Source organism: Oratosquilla oratoria, chromosome 16 (genome assembly GCF_046742065.1).
Source record: "Oratosquilla oratoria isolate Oo_2021 chromosome 16, ASM4674206v1, whole genome shotgun sequence".
NCBI classification, from domain to species: Eukaryota; Metazoa; Arthropoda; class Malacostraca; order Stomatopoda; family Squillidae; genus Oratosquilla; species Oratosquilla oratoria.
In genome coordinates, this window is record NC_134792.1 from 16,091,315 (window position 1) to 16,108,418 (window position 17,104).

At 43.6% G+C, this 17,104-nt stretch overlaps 1 protein-coding gene across 4 annotated transcripts in view; it reads left to right on the forward strand.

Moving 5' to 3' along the window:
- Window positions 1–17,104, forward strand: part of LOC143033848 (DNA mismatch repair protein Msh3-like) — a 133,167-nt gene that overhangs the window by 63,296 nt on the left and 52,767 nt on the right. The window lies entirely within an intron of this gene.

Genomic DNA, 17,104 nt, shown 5'->3' on the forward strand with positions numbered 1-17,104 from the left:
ATGAGGAAACAAAGAAGGTTGTAGAAGAGAAGAAGCGAGCTTTCACTTTTGGTTACAAAATAGGACAAGGGAGTTATATGAGAGGTACAAAGAAAAGAAAAGAGAAGTAAAGCAAAAGTTAAAGGAGGCAAAGAGGAGAGCAGATGTGAAATGGGGTAAGAGTATGACAGAAAATGTTGAAAGTAATAAAAAGATGTTTTGGAAAGAAATTAAGAGAGGAAGAGGAGGCGAGTCAAGTATAGAAGAAAAGGTAATAGGTGCAGATGGATAGATGATAATGGAAGAGAAGGCAGTAAGGGGAAGATGGAAAGAATATTTTAGGGAGTTGCTAAATGTGAAGGAGGATAGGGAGGGAGAGATAGCTGCATTGGGAAATGCTAAGAAAATGAGAATGATGAGTGAGGAGAATGGAGGAGAAATAAGGAAGGATGAAGTGAAGGCAGTTGTTAAGATGATGAAAGCAGGTAAGGCACCTGGTCTGGATGGATGCCATGCAGAATGTCTAAAAAAAGGAGGTACAGTGATGGTGGACTAGCTGGTGAGGTTATTTAATGTTTACTGGAGAGAGGGTAGAGTGTTGGAGGACTGGAGGAGTGCCTGTACAGTTCCATTTTACAAGGGAAAAAGGGACAAGTGTGAATGTAGTAGTTTCAGAGGGATCAGCTTGTTAAGTGTAGTTGGGAAGGCTTATGGGAGGATCTTGATTGAGAGGATTAGGAGAGGAACAGAAGGAGTAATTGTGAGGAACAGTGTGGATTTAGGATGGGTAAAGGTTGTGTAGATCAGATTTTTGTGGTAAGACAAATATGTGAGAAAGCTATAGGAAAGGGGAAGGATGTTGTTTGGGCTTTTATGGATCTGGAAAAGGCTTATGACAGGGTAGACAGAAAGGCACTGTGGGAGGTTTTGCAGATTTACGGGATAGGAGGAAAGCTTCTAGGAGCTGTCAAGAGTTTTTATGAAAGTAGTAGAGCTTGTGTCAGGATTAGAAACAGAGAGAGTGAGTGGTTCGAGGTAAAGGTGGGACTTCGTCAAGGATGCGTTATGTCGCCCTGGCTGTTAAACTTGTACATGGATGGGGTAGTGCGAGAGGTAAATGCAAGGGTAGTGGGTCAGGGATTGGAGATAGTTAAGGAAAATGGAGAAAAGTGGGAGGTGAGCCAGCTGTTGTTTGTGGATGACACTGTGCTTGTGGCAGGATCAGAGGAGGGATTGAGGAAGTTGGTGACAGAGTTTGGGAGAATGTGTGATAGAAGAAAGCTGAAGATAGATATGGGTAAAAGCAAGGTGATGAGATGTACAAGGGGTGAAAGTGGCAGTAGACTGGAAGTGAGCATTAAGGGAGAGCGACTGGAGGAAGTGGATAGTTTTAGATACTTGGGTGTAAATGTGGCAGGAAAAGGTGGAGTGAAGGTGGAGGTAGAATGTAGATTGAGAGAAGCGAGTAAATGCCTTGGTGGATTAAAAAGTGTAATGATGAATAGACATTTGGGAATGGATGCTAAGAGGAGACTGTATGAAGGAGTGATTGTGCCAACAGCACTGTATGGAGCAGAAACATGGAACATAAGAGAGGAAGAGAGAAGGAGTTTGAATGTGTTTTAGTTGAGGTGTCTTAGAAGTATGATGGGAGTTACTAGGCTAGATAGAGTGAGAAATGAAGAGGTGAGTAGGAAAACAGGGGTTGAAAGGGAGTTGGGAGATAGGGTTGATGAAAGAGTATTAGTATGGTTTGGACACATGGAAAGAAAGAGTGAAGAAAGACTAGTAAAAGAGGTATGGAAAGCAGATGTGGAGGGAGTGAACATGAGGGGATATCCTAGGATGAGGACAGAAGACAGGGGTGAATGGAGAATTTTTGTATATGGATGATGATGTGATGCATGAGGTGGAATGGGCAGGGGGATGGGGGGTGAGGTAGTATGTGTGAGAAAAAATTTGATGCAGCCCGAAGGGATTTCTCCCCGTCTTCTCCTTTTCTGCATTGGGGGACGGAGAGGGGGGGTCGCCAACTTTATGAAGCGGCCTTGCTGTGGATGTGCTGTGTCTTGCAACACTGCTCATGAGACAGGGCAGTGGACAGGATGCAGGGATGACCCGTCATCCAGGAAGTGCCAAGATAAGAAGGAGGGTGGAGGGGAGTGGAATATATAGGAAATGGAATGGGTGTGAGTGGTTTCTATGCCTTTTTCTTTTTGGCTTCCCCCCATGTAGGGGGAAAAAGCCTTTGGTATATGTATGTATGTATTATTATTTCTATTATTATTATAATTTTGGTTATCAGTAGTGTTATTATCATCATTTTGATCCATTATAAAAGGGCTAAATGGCAACATTCATCAAGGCGACGGCTTTCCAATAATGATACAGACACTTTCACATATACACAAACATAAGTGTTTTGAAATAAATATTTACATTATATAATCTTTATCATATTGCTATAAATAATATTCAAGTCAATAATATTACACAAGCTCGTCATCTTGATGTTCATTCACGATGTGGATGGGTGTATGTGAGATTCTCCCTATGTACACTGAATGGGGAGGATTTTCTACTCAGAGTGAACTGACATGGTATTTCTTTAAGTTTAGATATTGGTTGGTTGATTATTCTCACTCATTCAGTATGGGAAGAGAACAGGATCATTTCATGCTAACTATTTAATTTTAAAGACTGCCTTTCGACCCCCTAGCAATCTACTCATCCCTTTCAACCCCTTGGATGGTTTCATTGACTCCCTAGCAATCTACTGACTCCCTTTTGACCCCTTGGCTATTTGTTGACCCCTTGGATGGTCTCATTGACCCCTGGGGGTCGATATTGACCACTTTGGGAACCACTGACTTAGATAAAGAAACAGTGAGTGCAAATACTATTCAAGATTTTAAGAAAAAAACTTGATGCTGAAAGATATAAAGACGTATCACCATGAGCATAGCTCCCTTCCTGTGAAATACAACTAGGTAAATACAAAAATCAGATGCACACAACCCCTACCTGTCCTAAACCGACACTGTTCATCACTAATTATTCCATCTGTTCCTCTCCTAATTCTCTCAATCAAGACCCTCCCATAAGCCTTCCCAACTACACTTAACAAACTGATACCTCTGAAACAACTACACTCGCACTTGTCCCCTTTTCCCTTGTAAAGCAGAACTATACAGGCACTCCTCCAGTCCTCTGGCACTCTACCTTCTTTTAGACAAACATTAAACAACCTCACCAGCCAGTTCACCATCACTGTACCTCCCTTTTTTAGACACTCCACATGACACCCATCCAACCTAGGTTCCTCACCTGCTCTCATCATTTTAATAACTGCTTCCACCTCATCTATCCTTATTTCACCTATATTGTCCTCATTCATCTCTGTCATTTTCTTAGCGCTTCCCACTGCAACCACCTTTCCCTTTCTGCTTCACATTTAGCAACTCCCTAAGATACTCTGTCCATCTTCCTTTTACTGTCATCTCTTCCTTTATCATCTCTCTATCTGCACCGTTTACCTTTTCTTCTCTACTTGATTTGCCCCCTCATCCTTTCCTTTCAAAACATTTTTTATTACTTTCCAAATTTTTTGTCATACTACTACTCCATTTCACATCTGCTTTCCATTTTGCCTCCTTTATCATCTGCTTTACTTCTCTTTGTACCTCTCATATGATTCTCTTGTCCTATTTTGTAACCAACCTGAATGCTCATTTCTTCTACAACCTTCTTTGTTTCATCATCCTGCCACTCACTACCCTTCTTTCTATTTCCTCCCATCCTCCTTGTTCCACACACCATCTTTGCACACCTTGTGACTCCCTCCTTGAACCATCCCCATTCCTCTACCCCTAGTTCTACTCTATCCTTCACTCCCTCCCACTCCTCTTTCAGCTTCTTTTTGTACTTCTTTTCTTTCTCTATTAAGCAGTTTACTCTCAGCACCTCTACCTTCTGTCCTTTTCCTCTTTCTCCATCTATCCTCCACTCTCAACTTACTTTCCACCAAAAAATGATCTGATATCCCCCCACTCTCTCCCCTTAGAACATATACATCCTCAACTCTTCCTATTCTTCTATTGGTTACCACTATATAGTCCATTAAAACCCTATCTGCCACCCTTCCATCCATCACCCTCTTCTATGTGTATTTATGCTTCACTTTCTTCTTAAACACTGTATTTACTATCATCAACTCTCTAGACACATCACCATTACCTCTCCACTATGTTTTTTTCTTGGAACTCCACACTTCCCAACCACACTTTATTGGTTCATTTCCTACCCTAGTACGAAGGTATCCAAACACCACTACATTGACATTTCTCCCTAAACTCTCTATGCACTCATTTAGATTTACCCAAAATGCCTCCCTTTCCTGTACACTCTTTTCACTACCAGACCCCTATGAATTTACAATAACCAATATCTCCCTTCCCAGTTTCACCTTCATCCACATTAACCTTGAAGAAACTTCCTTCCACTCCACCACATTTTTACATATCTCTTCACTTACTAATATAGCCACTCCTTCTCTTCCTCATCCTCTTCACTTCTGACATCCTTCCAACTACATTTCCAAACTCAAACTTGGCCCTCTCTCTCAAAGTTTCACTCAATGCCAACACATCTATCTTCTCACAAACATACTGCTTATCTCTTCCTTTTTACTCTCATCTCTACCACATCCGCACACATTAAAAGACCCAAACCTTAGGGTTTTGGTTGAAAAATTCCCAGACCCTCCTCCTCCTCTCTCTCTCTTTTTTTTTTCCCTTTTGGGGGTACAGAGATTAGGATGCCTAGTCCTATTCTTTCCCCATTTTTTGTCACTTTTATTCTCCCCTACCACAGGGTTCAGCAAAAGAAAAAAAAAATGCATATTCAGAGAAGTGATACAGGACAGTATTAAATATTAAGAGTTGGGGGACAGCATAATGTACCTTTGGGGGTACAGAGAGTAGGATGATTAGTTCTATCCTCATCCCATTTTATGTCGCTTTTACAACTCAAGTAAGAACACTGTTGCATTATTCTTCTCCCCTACCACAGGGTTTGGAAAAAAAAGAAAGAAAAAAGGAAATGAATATTCAGAGAAGTGATACATACATATACCAAGGCTTTTTCCCCCTTCCAAGGGAGGTAGCCAAAAAGGGAAAGGCATAAAAACACTCCCACCCATTTCATCCCTAAATACACTCCACACCCCTCCCACCCTTCCTCTCATCTGAGCACCTCCTGGATGACGGGTCATCCCTGCACCCTGCACCCTGCCCACCGCCCTGGGTCAGAAGCAGTGTCGCAAGACACAGTACATCCACAGCAAGGCCGCTTCATTTAATCGGCGACCCCCCCTCTCTGTCCCCCTTTGGATATAAGGAGAGGACGGGGAGAAATCCCTTCGGGCTGCGTCAAAATTTACTCACACATACTACCCCACCCCCCACCCTCCCGCCCATTCCTCCTCATGCAGTCACAACATCATCCATATACAACCATTCTCCACTCACCTCTGTCTTCCGTCCTCTCCCTTCCTTCCTCAACAGACATTCCCCTCTTCCCCAAAGCCCCCTTCACCCCATCCATCCATCTCATCCTAGGACGTCCCCTCATGTTCACTCCCTCCACATCTGCCTTCCATACCTCTTTTACTAGTCTTTCTTCACTCATTCTTTCCATGTGTCCAAACCATCCTAATATTCTTTCATCAACCCTCTCTCCCAAATCCTTTTTCACCCCTGTTCTCCTCCTCACCTCTATCTAGCCTAGTAACCCCCACCATACTTCTCAGACACCTCATCTCAAACACATTCAAACTCCTTCTCTCTTCTTCTCTTATGTTCCACGTTTCTGCCCCATACAGTGCTGTTGGCACAATCACTCCTTCATACAGTCTCCTCTTCGCATCCATTCCCAAATGTCTATTTCTCATTACACTCTTTAAACCACCAAGGCATTTACTCGCTTCTCTCAATCTACATTCTACCTCCACCTTCACTCCACCTTTTCCTGCTACACTTGCACCCAAGTATCTAAAACTATCCACTTCCTCCAGTCGCTCTCCCTTAATGTTCACTTCCAGTCTACTGCCACTTTCAACCCTTGTACATCTCATCACCTTACTTTTACCCACATTTATCTTTAGCTTTCTTCTATCACATACTCTCCCAAACTCTGCCACCAGCTTCCTCAATCCCTCCTCTGACCCTGCCACAAGCGCAGTGTCGTCCGCAAAGAACAGCTGGCTCACCTCCCACTTTTCTCCATTTTCTTTAACCATCTCCAATCCCTGACTCACCACCCTTGCATTCACCTCTCGCACCACCCCATCCATGTATAAGTTGAACAGCCAGGGCGACATAACACATCCTTGACGAAGTCCCACCTTTACTTCAAACCACTCACTCTCTCCATTTCCAATCCTAACACATGCTCTACTACTCACATAAAAACTCTTGACAGCTCCCAAAAGCTTTCCTCCTATCCCATAAATCTGCATAACCTCCCACAGTGCCTTTCTGTCTACCCTATCATAAGCCTTTTCCAGATCCATAAAAGCCCAAAAAACATCCTTCCCCTTTCCTATAGCTTTCTCACATATCTGTCTTACCACAAAGATCTGATCTACACAACCTCTACCCATCCTAAATCCACACTGTTCCTCACCAATTACTCCTTCTGTTCCTCTCCTAATCCTCTCAATTAAGATTCTCCCATAAGCCTTCCCTACACTACTACATTCACACTTGTCCCCTTTTCCCTTGTAAAGAGGAACTATACAGGCACTACTCCAGTCCTCTGGTACTCTACCCTCTCTCCAGCAAACATTAAATAATCTCACCTACCTGTCCACCATCACTGAACCTCCCTTTTTCAGACATTCTGCATGACATCCATCCAGACCAGGTGCCTTACCTGCTTTCATCATCTTTACAACTGCCTTCACCTCATCCTTCATTATTTCTCCTCCATTCTCCTCACTCATCACTCTCATTTTCTTCGTATTTCCCACTGCAGCTATCTTTCCTTCCCTATCCTCCTTCACATTCAGCAACTCCCTAAAATATTCTGCCCATCTTCCCCTCACTGCCATCTCTTCCATTATCAACTCTCCATCTGTACCTTTTACCTTTTCTTCCCTACTTGATTCGCCTCCTCTTCCTCTCTTAATTTCTTTCCAAAACATCTTTTTATTACTTTCAAAATTTTCTGTCATACTCCTACCCCATTTCACATCTGCTCTCCTCTTTGCCTCCTTTACCTTTTGCTTTACTTCTCTTTTCTTTTCTTTGTACGTCTCATATGACTCCCCTGTCCTCTTTTGTAACCAATCTGTGAATGCTCGCTTCTTCTCTTCTACAACCTTCTTCGTTTCCTCATCCCACCATTCACTACCCTTTCTTCTATTTCCCCCTGTCCTTCTTGTTCCACACACCATCCTTGCACACTTTAAGACTCCCTCCTTGAACCATCCCCATTCCTCCTCCACACCCATCTCTGCTCTGTCCTTTACTCCCTCCCACTCCTCCTTCAGCTTCTTTTCGTACTCCTTCTCCTTTTCCTTTTCATTCAAGGAGTTCACTCTAAGAACCTCCCTACCTTTTGTCCCTTTCCTCCTTCTCCATCTATCCTCCACTCTCAACTTACCTTCCACCAAAAAATGATCTGATATTCCCCCACCCTCTCCCCTTAGCACATGTACATCCTTAACTCTTCCTATCATAATCCTATTTACCACTACATAATCCATTAGCGCTCTATCTACCACCCTTCCCTCCACCACCCTCTCCCATGTGTACTTATGCTTGACTTTCTTCCGAAACACTGTATTTGCTATCATCAACTCTCTTTCTAGACACATTTCCACCATCAACTCTCCACTACGATTCTTTCCTGGAACTCCACACTTCCCAACCACTCCATCGATTGGACCATTTCCCACTCTAGCATTAAGGTCTCCCAGTACTATTACATTGACATTTCTTCCTAAACCCTCTATGCACTCATTTAAATCTATCCAAAAGGCCTCCCTTTCTTCCATGCTCTTCTCACTGCCCGGCCCATATGCACTTACAAAGACCCACATCTCCTTTCCCAGTTTCACCTTCATCCACATTATCCTTGAGGAAACCTCCTTCCACTCCACTACCCCTTTACCTATCTCCTCACTTACTAGAATAGCCACCCTTTCCCTCCCTCGCCCTCTCTTCACTCCTGATAACCTCCCACTTACACTCCCAAACATACACTCACCCTTCCCTTTCAACTTAGTTTCACTCAAAGCCAACACATCCAACTTTCTTCTCACAAACATACTACCTATCTCTTCCCTTTTACTCTCATCTGTACCACATCCACGCACATTAAAAGACCCAAACCTTAGGGTGCTGGCCCGAGGCCCGCCAGCACCCCTTATGCCTTTTCTTTTTGTTTTAGGAAATTGCCCCGTGGGGCTACAGGGAGAAGGATGCCTAGTCCCTCTCCCCGTCCCTTTCTTCTCGCCTCTTACGATCCAAGTGGGAAAACTTGGTGGCAGTATTCTTTTCCCCCACCACAGGGAATTCCCCCAATCAGAAAGAGAAATGGTACAGGACAGCAACAAGGGGTTGGGGGACAGCATAACGGAGGGACAGTCGTAGTATAAAAGTGTCATCATTTCTCTATGAACAGAATTTCTTCTATCATAGACAAAATGATGTGTGGCTCTGGTCCGTAGGGGCGCCCCATATAGACCCTAAAGTATCGACTGCATGCTACTTTGCCACAATAACAAGCAGCCAATACCCCAGACGGGTAGAGAAGTGATACAGGACAGTATTAAGTATTAAGAGTTGGAGGGACAGCATAATGTAGGGACAGTCACAGTATGATAAAGTATCATCATTTCTCCATGAATAGAGATTTCCTCTATCACAGACAAAATGATGTGTGGGTCTGGTCCATAGGTGTGCCCCATATAGACCCTAAAATATCAGTTGCATGCCACTGAACAGTTTTGACCCAACAGTAACATGCAGTCAGCACCTGAGGCAGGGATGCACAAAGTAAAATGTTTAAATGAGAAGAAAAAGAGTAGAAGTACCAGGAAAAGCCTAGACAATTGTGGGAGATAGTGAAGGATAGAGTAGAAGTAGAAGTGGAAGAGGATTTGAAGTGTTTCAAGGAGTAAGTGACAAGGTGTGCAATGATGGTATGTGGAATGAGAAGGATGGGAGGAAATAGAAGGAATGGTAGGGATTGGTGGGATAAAGAAATGAAGATGGTAGTAGAAGAAAAGAAACAAGCATTCAGGGATTGGTTGCAAAGTAGGATGTGGGAAACAAATGAGAGGTACAAAGAAAAAAGAAGAGAAGCAAAACATAAGATAAAGGAGGGTAAGAGGAGAGCAGATGTAAAACAGGGAAGGAGTATGACAGAAAACTTTGAAAATAATAAAAAGATGTGTTGGAAGGAAGTTAGGAGAGGAAGGGGAGGTAAGTCAGGCAGAAAGGAAAAGGTAAAAGGTGCAGATGGAAAGATGCTAATGGAAGTGGAAGCAGTAAGGGGAAGATAGTTAGAGTATTAGAGAGCTGTGGAATGTGGAAGAAGATAGGGATTGATTGATTGTGGCAGTGGGAAGTACTAAGAAAATAATGGTGATAGTAGAGGAAAATGGAAGAGATATAAGAAAAGATGAAGTACAAGGAGCTTTGAAAATAATGAAAGCTGGTAAGGCTCCTGGGTTGGATGGGTGTGATGCATATTGTCTGAAGAAAGGAGGTACAATAATAGTGGACTGGTCAGTGAGGTTGTTTAATGTGTCTAAGGAGGGTGGAGTGGCAGAGGCCTGTATAGTTTCAGTTTATAAAGGAAAAGAGAACAAATGTGAGAGTATTAGTTTTAGAGGGATCAGTTTGTTTTAGTGTAGTTGGGAAGGCTTATGGGAGGGTTTTAATTGAGAGGATTAGGAGAGGAACAGAGGGATTAATTAGTGAGGAACAGTGGGTTTAGGAAAGGTAGGAGTTGCATGGATCAGTTTTTTGTAGTAAGACAGATATGTGAGGAAATTTGGAAATGGGTAAAGATGTTTTCTGGGCCTTTATGGATTTGGAAAAGGTTTATGACAGGATAGACAGAAAGACACTGTGGGAAGTATTGCAGATATATGGGTTTAAGGTATATTTGTTAAGGTCAGTCAAGAGGTTTTATAAGTATAGTAGATCCATAAGGAGCTAAGATAAGAGGGTAACTAGGGTGGTTGATGGGAGTGGAATAGGTGTGGGTGCATGCTTTTGACTTGGCTACCTTCCTTATAAGGAGGAAAAAAACCCTTGGTATGTAATAGATAAGCCTGTTTTAGAATTGGAAATTGAGAAAGTGAGTAATTTAAGGTAAAGGTAGGGCTGTGTCAGGCCTTTGTCATGTCACCATGACTGTTCAATTTGTACATGGATAGGATGAAACAGGAGGTAAATGAGAAGGTAATGGACAGGGTATTGGAAATGGTTAAAGATAATGGAGAGAAGTGAAAGGTGAGCCACTTGTTTGTGTATGACACCATGCTTGTGGCAGGGTCAGAGGAGGAATTAAGGCTGTTTTGGGAAGGTATGCTATAGGAGGAAGTTTAAGGTAAATGTGAACAGAAGTAAAGTGATGAGATATACAAGGGAAGAGGGTGGCAAAGTTTTAAGTAGGTTTTAAAGGAGAGAGGCTGGAAGAAGTGTACAGTTTTTAGTATTTGGGGTTGCATGTGGCAGAAAATGAGTGAGGTTGGAGGTAAACTAGATTGAGAGAAGCAAGTAAATGCATGCATACATACATACATACATATACCAAGGCTTTTTCCCCCATACAAGGGAGGTAGCCAAAAAGGAAAAGGCATTAAATCATTCCCACCCATTCCACACCTCTCCAACTTTCCTCTTATCTTAGCACCTCCTGGATGACGGGTCATCCCTGCACCTTGTCCACTGCCCTGGGTCAGAAGCAGTGTCGCAAGACACAGCACATCCACAGCAAGGCCGCTTCATTAAATCGGCGAACCCCCCTCTCCATCCTCCCATGCATAAAAGGAGAAGACAGGGAGAAATCCCTCTGGGCTGTGTCAAATTTTGCTCACACATACTACCTCACCCCCCATCCCTCCGCCCATTCCACCTCATGCATCACAACATCATCCATATACAACCATTCTCCATTCACCCCTGTCTTCTGTCCTCTCCTGTCCTTCCTCAACAGACATTCCCCTCTTCCCCAAAGCCCCCTTCACCCCATCCATCCATCTCATCCTAGGACGTCCCCTCATGTTCACTAACTCCCTTACCGGCCTTCCATACCTCTTTCACTAGTCTTTCTTCACTCATTCTTTCCATGTGTCCAAACCATCCTAATACTCTTTCATCAACCCTATCTCCCAACTCCCTTTCCACCCCCATTCTTCTCCTCACCTTCTCATTTCTCACTCTATCTAGCCTAGTAACCCCCATCATACTTCTCAGACACCTCATCTCAAACATATTCAAACTCCTTCTCTCTTCCTCTCATATGTTCCATGTTTCTGCCCCATACTGTGCTGTTGGCACAATCACTCCTTCATAAAGTCTCCTCTTAGCATCTGTTCCCAAATGTCTATTCCTCATTACACTTTTTAATCCACCAAGGCATTTACTCGCTTCTCTCAATCTACATTCTACCTCCACCTTCACTCCACCTTTTCCTGCCACATTGTACCCAAGTATCTAAAACTATCCACTTCCTCCAGTCGCTCTCCCTTAATGCTCACTTCCAGTCTACTGCCACTTTCACTCATTGTACATCTCATCACCTTACTTTTACCCACATTTATCTTTAGCTTTCTTCTATCACATACTCTCCCAAACTCTGTCACCAACTTCCTCAGTCCCTCCTCCGATCCTGCCACAAGCGCAGTGTCATCAGCAAACAACAACTGGCTCACCTCCCACTTCTCTCCATTTTCTTTGACCATCTCCAATCCCTGACCCACTACCCTTGCATTTACCTCTTGCACTACCCCATCCATGTATAGCTTGAACAGCCAGGGCGACATAATGCATCCTTGACGAAGTCCCACCTTTACCTCGAACCACTCACTCTCTCCATTTCTAATCCTGACACAAGCTCTACTACTTTCATAAAAACTCTTGACAGCTCCTAGAAGCTTTCCTCCTATCCCATATATCTGCATAACCTCCCACAGTGCCTTTCTGTCTACCCTATTGTAAGCCTTTTCCAGATCCATAAAAGCCCAAAAAACATCCTTCCCCTTTCCTATAGCTTTCTCACATATTTGTCTTACCACAAAAATCTGATCTACACAACCTCTACCTGTCCTAAATCCACACTGTTCCTCACCAATTACTCCCTCTGTTCCTCTCCTAATCCTCTCAATCAAGATCCTCCCATAAGCCTTCCCAACTACACTCAACAAGCTAATCCCTCTGAAACTACTACATTCACACTTGTCCCCTTTTCCCTTGTGAAGTGGAACTATACAGGCACTCCTCCAGTCCTCCAACACTCTACCCTCTCTCCAGTAAACATTGAATAACCTCACCAGCCAGTCCACCATCACTGTACCTCCTTTTTTTAGACATTCTGTATGGCATCCATCCAGACCAGGTGCCTTACCTGCTTTCATCATCTTAACAACTGCCTTCACCTCATCCTTCCTTATTTCTCCTCCATTTTCCTCCCTCATCACGGTCATTTTCTTAGCATTTCCCACTGAAACTCTCTTTCCCTCCCTATCCTCCTTCATATTTAGCAACTCCCTAAATTATTCTGCCCATCTTCCCCTTACTGCCTTCTCCTCCATTATCATCTCTCCATCTGCACCTTTTACCTTTTCTTCTCTACTTGATTCGCCGCCTCTTCCTCTCTTAATTTCTTTCCAAAACATCTTTTTATTACTTTAGAAATTTTCTGTCATACTCTTACCCCACTTCACATCTGCTCTCCTGTTTGCCTCCTTTACCTTTTGCTTTACTTCTCTTTTTTTTTCTTTGTGCCTCTCATATGACTCCCTCGTCCTATTTTGTAACCAATCTGTGAAAGCTCGCTTCTTCTCTTCTACAACCTTCTTTGTTTCCTCATCCCACCATTCACTACCCTTCCTTCTATTTCCTCCTGTCCTTCTTGTTCCACACACCATCCTTGCACACTTTATGACTCCCTCCTTGTACCATCCCCATTCCTCCTCCACACCTAGCTCTACTCATCCTTCACTCCCTCCCACTCCTCCTTCAGCTTCTTTCCGTACTCCTTCTCCTTTTCCTTTTCATTTAAAGAGTTCACTCTAAGCACCTCCCTACCTTTTGTCCCTTTCCTCTTTCTCCATCTATCCTTCACTCTCAACTTACCTTCCAAAAAATGATCTGATATTCCCCCACCCTCTCCCCTTAGCACATGTACATCCTTAACTCTTCCTATCATAATCCTATTTACCACTACATAATCCATCAATGCTCTATCTACCACCCTTCCCTCCACCACCCTCTCCCATGTGTACTTATGCTTGACTTTCTTCCGAAACACTGTATTTGCTATCATCAACTCTCTAGACACATTTCCACCATCAACTCTCCACTACAATTCTTTCCTGGAACTCCACATTTCCCAACCACTCCATCAATTGGACCATTTCCTACCCTAGCATTAAGGTCTCCCAGTACTATTACATTGACATTTCTCCCTAAATCCTCTATGCACTTATTTAAATCTATCGAAAAGGCCTCCCTTTCTTCTACACTCTTCTCACTGCCAGGCCCATATGCACTTACAAAGACCCACGTCTCCTTTCCCAGTTTCACCTTCATCCACATTATCCTTGAGGAAACCTCCTTCCACTTCAATACACATTTACCTAACTCTTCACTTACTAGAATAGCCAGCCCTTCCCTCCCTCGCCCTCTCTTCATTCCTGATAACCTCCCACTTACACTCCCATACTTACACTCACCCTTCCCTTTCAACTTAGTTTCACTCAAAGCCAACACATCCATCTTTCTTCTCACAAACATACTACCTATCTCTTCCCTTTTACTCTCATCTGTAACACATCCACACACATTAATCTCTTCAGTACGGTTCAAAATCTCGCGAGCAGCATTAGCTGCCAGACGTATGATGTGTCGTAATAATATTCGCATCATAAAATATAGTCACCGCTTATATCGATCGTTCTCTCTTTCACCCGTGAATTTTGATAATCATAGAAAATGTGATGAAGACAGTTTAGAGAGTATGTCATTACACAGGGGCAACTACAATAAATATAATCAAGATGCCGATATGGCAGCTTCGCGTATCCACTTGCTCCTCATGCCACCTACGTATGCGGTACCTAATGGAAGGGGTTAAAAGACCCAAACCTTAGGATGGTGGTCGGAAAACTCCCAGACCCTCTTATGCCTTTACTTTTTCGTGTAGGAATGTCCCCTGTGGGGCTACAAGGAGAAGGATGCCTAGTCTCACTCCCCGTCCCTTTCTTCTCGCTTCCTACGATCCAAGTGGAAATACTTGGTGGCAGTATTCTTTTCCCCCACCACAGGGAATTCCCCCACAGCAGAAAATGAATACTCAGAGAAATGGTACAGGACAGCAGCAAGGGGTTGGGGGGACAGCATAACGGAGGGACAGTCATAGTATAAAAGTGTCATCATTTCTCTATGAACAGAGTTTTCCTCTATCATAGACAAAATGATGTGTGGCTCTGGTCCGTAGGGGTGCCCCATATAGACCCTAAAGTATCAAGTGCATGCTACTTTGCCACAATAACAAGCAGCCAATACCCCAGATGGGGTAAATGCCCTAGGGGATTAAAAATTGTCATGAAAATAGGCATCTGGGAATGGATGCAAAGAGGAGATTATATGAAAGGGTGATTGTGCATATGACACCGTATTGGGTGATGATTTGGAATTTAAGAGATGCAGAAAGAAGTTTAAATGCATTTGAGATGAAGTATCTGAGAAGTAGGGTCTACAAAGTTGGATAGAGTGAGAAATAAGAAGGTGAGAACTGGTGTGGAAAGGCAACTGGCAGATAGGGCTGATGAAGGATTATTGGGATGGTTTGGACACAGGGGAAGAATAAGTGAAGAAAGAAAAGTAAAAAAGGTGTGAAAGGTAGAAGTTGATGTTGTGAACTTGAGAGGACAATCGAGGATGGGGTGGATGGATGGGGTGAACGGGGCTTTGAGTAAGAGGGGAATGTTTGATGAATAAGGGAGAAGGCAGGGGATATGAGTGAGTGGAGAATGTTTGTGTAAGGATGATACTTTGATGTAGTTTAAAGGGATTTTCTCCCCATCTTCTCTCATTTCTGTAGGGATGATACTTTGATGCAGTCTGAAGGGATTTTCTCCTCGTCCTCCCAATTTTCTATGTCTGTCAAACAGGGAAAGGAGAGGGTGGGGGATTGGGGGAATGGAAAGTGGTTGTGTGTAGATGATATTCTGATGCAGCAGGAAAGGATTTCTCCCTGTCTTCTCTAATTTCTGCATGAGAGGATGGAGAGGGAGTGTTGCTGTGTAAGTGAAGTAACCTTGCTGTGGATGTACTGTGTCTTTCTTCATTGCTTCTGACTCGAGCATTGGGTAGAAGATAGGGATGACCCTCTATCCAAGAGGAGCTAAGGTGAGAGGGAAACAAGGGTGGGTGATAGATTGAGTGGAATGGGTGGGAGTGGGTGTGTGCCTTTGAGTTAGCTACCTCCCTTATAAAGGTGGAAGAATCTCTTGGTATATAGATTAATATTTGAAGACAGTTGCTTGGCAGCACTCAAACCCCCCCCCCCCTCTTTCTCTCACATTCTTTACTTTTTGCACGGTACTTGTTGCAGTAGATATTGCACATACCTGTTGCATCATTACACAATTTCTCTCTATTATGACTGTTAGGCTGGTAGTCTTGCCCCATGTTGGGCAGCCAAATGTTAGGTTGGTTGAAGGCAAATTCTAATGGAAAAAGAGTTGGTTTATTTAGCAATGAATTTGAGCACCACTGTTATATGGCTTGCTCTAAGGGCGAGAAAAGGGGGAGGGGGTAAGACGAGAGGGCAAGGGAGGTGACAGCTTGTGTGTTTCAAGTAGTGTCTCAAGGTGATCTGCTTGCAGGGGAGGGGAGAGGAGGTGAGAAAGCAACAAAACAGCAAGCCAGGCTCACACTGTGATGCTCCTAGGCAATCCAAATCTTTGGCAGTTGGCCAGTCTTTATATACAGGGGCAGTTCATGATCCATGCTCCCAACTGGCACAAAGTCAAAGGGTGATGCATGGGAAGTCAGATGCAAAACATTCTTACAGCACTGACTCATGAAGACAGAGGATATGGGGGCTGGTACTACACATAAGTTCCTCAAAGAGTTCAATGTTCATCATCACATGGTCAGGCAAGGCTCTGGTTGATCCATTGTTGGGATTGATGCTGGTACTACATGTGAGTTCCTCAAGGAGGCTTTGTCCCACCTGTGGGCCTCAAGGAAGCTTGGGTCGAGTCATGCAGCTGGGCCCATGAGCCCCTTGGGAGCCTCCTGGGTCAAAAGTTGTGGGATAGCCTTTAGAAGAGATGAGGAAAGGAGGAGGAGGAGGAGTGAGGACAATCTTCCTAACAAGGACCAATATTAGGCACTTTGCTTGTGTTGGTCTTACATGATTGTTAGTGGAACTACCCATTTTAAAAGCCCATCAACCCCCTCACCTCCAGGAGGTACATCCCTGAGGGGCTAACAATCAGTCTCTAAACTGGACCCAGGGTCTCTCTCTCACAACTTTAACTGTATTTCAAATAAATGGAGAGCTGACTACCAATGACTGCTCTCCCCTTCCTACTACTGTCAGCTAGTGACAAAAAAAAAGTCCCACATCAGCATAACAAAAACAGTAGTCCAATTTTTTTTACTTCCCAGGGAGGTCTATGGGACAGCTCAAGGACTGTTGCCAGTTGATGCTGGTTTGCAGGTTTTCCATTCACTGACACATGAAACAACAAAAATTATTTCTCCATATTACTTATTCACCCATTTGTCATCTTTCCCATTTTCCACAAGGGGCTAAGATGGAAGGAGTAGTAAGTGAGTTTTGGGTGGGTGTAGGAAGGGTGGAGGGTGTG